Source organism: Mytilus californianus, unplaced genomic scaffold (assembly GCF_021869535.1).
Source record: "Mytilus californianus isolate M0D057914Y unplaced genomic scaffold, xbMytCali1.0.p SCAF_10, whole genome shotgun sequence".
NCBI lineage: Eukaryota > Metazoa > Mollusca > Bivalvia > Mytilida > Mytilidae > Mytilus > Mytilus californianus.
The window spans coordinates 31307144-31310451 of record NW_026262582.1 but is presented as its reverse complement, the minus strand read 5'-3'; the positions used below and the strand labels follow the sequence as shown (position 1 = coordinate 31310451).

The window sequence follows — 3308 nt, the reverse complement described above, 5'->3', positions numbered from 1 at the left end:
CTTACAGCTGATCGCACGGAAGAGAGGAAGGTTTATCAAAAAGATTAAACTCATGCGTTTGTTTAAAACGAAGAATATGAATAGCTTCAGCTTGAAAGTTCACACAGTCTTAAATGATTCTCAACTTATAAGATCATATGATACAAGTTTTTATGAGTTGGAGAATTTCGGCGTCCGATCACAGGTGATCTTTCGTTTGACGAAACCTTGAAAGAAGGTCGACGGCTAGCTCTGGCTCACCACCTAGCGCAAAATCTGTTCGTTAAGATGTGTGACTGTCCCCGGTCCATACCATGGTACTTTGTAGCAGCTGCAGTGCATGTAACCTGCATATCATGCATATGTAACAGCGTAGATACGAGGAAAAGAAATGGGACTGGTGAATTTGTTATCAATTCAAAAGCTGCACTTGGTAAGAGATTTAAATTTTCTCTCTAGATTCTCTTTACACATTTTACTTGGTGGAGAAGGTGTATGGTTTCATGTCTTGTATAAATGAACCTGCCCCATACCCCTGTTTTTCTTTCATGAATTCCCCTCTATTATGGTCTGGGGATTGTGAAATTGTGTGGTTTGAGGATAAAAAGCATTATTTTGAGGGGAAGTGCTGCCCAAATTTTTTAGGAAGCTGGACTTAGTAATTTTTCTTGAATTTTGCCCCTGGAAGTTATTCTATTTATCATTTTTTGCAATGAACAGAAAGACAACAGCATAAGGGGCTTTTTAGTTTTGCATTCAAAAGGGGAGGATTATTTTGTAAATAATTATTTGGTAGCAATTTATCATAAATGAAATTAGAATTGAAAAAGAAAACAAATACAGTCACAATGATTCATTCACAGAAATTATGTTTTACAAACTTGAAATATTAGTTGTCTTTATCTTATAATCAGAATTTTCATATTAATCATCTTTTGCATGTGATCATAGACCAAGTGGTCTGATACCTTAGAGATTTAGTCATTTAAAAACACAGATAGAATGATGTGTAGAATGCAGGATAATGCATGAAGGGAAAAAGGAAAATGAGGAAGGGGCATGCAAGCCACACCCACCCTCACTCCACATTATTAGAAATTTATATGAGTCTGTGATCTATAAGAATAAAGGCAAATATGAATTTACAATCATATTGTATAAATATAAATTAAAAAAAAAACAATTGTATATTCCAAATAAAATTATGAACTCAAAAGTATAAATAGTTTATCTAATTAACCAATGCGCAGACTGACATTTCATATCATATTTTTCAGGAATGATACATGCAGGAATTAGTGCCACACATTTTAACAATTTTCTTAATGTATTGAATATACTTTCTGTGAATTCATCCACCATGAAGAAAAAGGAGAATGAAACCGGAAAGAAAATATTTGCAGTTGCAAAAGAATCCTGTAATTTAAATCAGGAGAAGAAACAGCTTTAAACATGGTTAATATAATGAGTAATTGGAAGGTAATTAAATCTTTAGTTAAATAATTTCAAAGTATTTTTTTGATAATTTACCAAAATAGATATAAAGTATAATGAGGACCATAAATATATTCATATTTGCCCTAGCAGTCATAAAAATGAATTAACAGATCTTGGTAATAATTTCAAGTTTAGGGTCAATATTTTCAAATTATTTTTTGGTAAATCAGTGTTATATATACTTGACGACTTTGATGTATAGATAATGACAGAATTTGTTTCAACAAAAATATTGAACTAGAATTAGTTACATTGGTATTTATCAAATGAAATCTATATTTATGGATAATTTCAACAACTTTAATGAACCCAATTTGGTTTTGAAAGCCTTTATACATTATTATTACAAATTTCATCGTTGACAGCCTGAGTTTCCAGTTAATTTTAAATGTAATATGTTTTAGCTATAGTATTTGAACACTGCATGTACTTTCATTAATATATGTTGTACTACTTTTTTTTTTCATTAGGTTGAAGCCAGTTTTGTTGCAGAATAGCAAATGTTTGGTACTGCTTGGAACTATGAAAGTAATACAGGAAAATTTAAAGAATTAAGACTTTAACTTTATTAATAGAAAAGAAATGCCCAAATGTCAAGGTCAAAGTGGACCTTGTAGATTATAAACACCCTTGTGAAATCTTTAGAAGCAACAGTCTTCTATGGTGAGAGGATGCCATACTTTGCAATGCTCATGTAATTATATGGAATATGATTTTTTTTCAGTTTGTGAGTGAATTTATAGTTAATTTATTTTAAAAAAAATGGCTCGTTTATCATTATTTTTATTATTTTGTTATTGAACAACCGAAGTTGATAACAAGTAATATAAAAGTCTCACTCATTATGAATCCTATATTTATATAAATTTACTCTCTATACGATTCTTATTATATTTCTTATCAATTGTAGGTCTTATGGTGGATCATCATCCTTTAAAGAACAGCAGGTTATTAGCAGCAGTTTTACAGAAAATGAAGGATATAAATGGCTGTCAATGGTAAATACATACATTTTAGGATAATTACATGCAATTACCTTTGAGAAAAAAAACTTGAGGTTTCATTTGATACTTTTTAATCTGATAATGGTGTTTTGCTGGCATAAACCTTTCTTTTTGGACAATAGATTTAGTAGATTTTAGTTTGCCCCAAGTTGAAATGCACAAATTCATATCTCATCAACTATAAATTGTAGGATCATGTAAACTTGTACAAAGATGACATACATTTGCCACTTCACTGACTTTGGTTATGTTAAACATCCAATTTCATATCTCAGCAACCATATTTAAAGGTGTCAGATCATACAAACTTATATACACAGATGACTCTCAGAGTCTCAGTTAGTACCTCAGCTTCCAGACAAAGGAAGGTCACAGTGATCCACATTTTACACTATTGATTTGTACTTTATTTTATTATTTAATAAATATAAAGTATATTACAAAGACGGCCATGGGTTCCTATGTGCCGCAATGAAGCTAACTATGTGATGTAGATTACTTATGTTTATCACAAACTTGGTCACATGCTGTATATGTAAATATATACCAAAAAGAACAGTTCAACTGTATTGATTTAAGGTAAATGGTTAAGGTCACAGCTATTAAATATATACCTTGAATTTGCATTTGTATTGGGCACTATAATGCTCCCTATATTGTCACTTATATTTCATTCCAAATTGCCATTGAACATTAAAAAAAACACTAAAAAGGATGTACATCATATGTAGAAGCAATATAAACTTGCATACCCATCAGGTGACCTAATTATTGCAATCACTTCAAAAACCTGGCCATATATCACATTATGATATTAAACGCTTAATG

At 30.8% G+C, this 3308-nt stretch overlaps 1 long non-coding RNA gene across 1 annotated transcript; it reads left to right on the top strand.

Annotated features, from left to right (window-relative positions):
- Nucleotides 1-328: 328 nt before the first annotated feature.
- On the top strand, nt 329-2167 carry LOC127719070 (uncharacterized). Its single transcript, XR_007990148.1, has 3 exons — nt 329-412; nt 1257-1458; nt 1947-2167. It is a non-coding gene; the product is annotated as an uncharacterized LOC127719070 (long non-coding RNA).
- The last annotated feature ends 1141 nt before the right edge of the window (nt 2168-3308 follow it).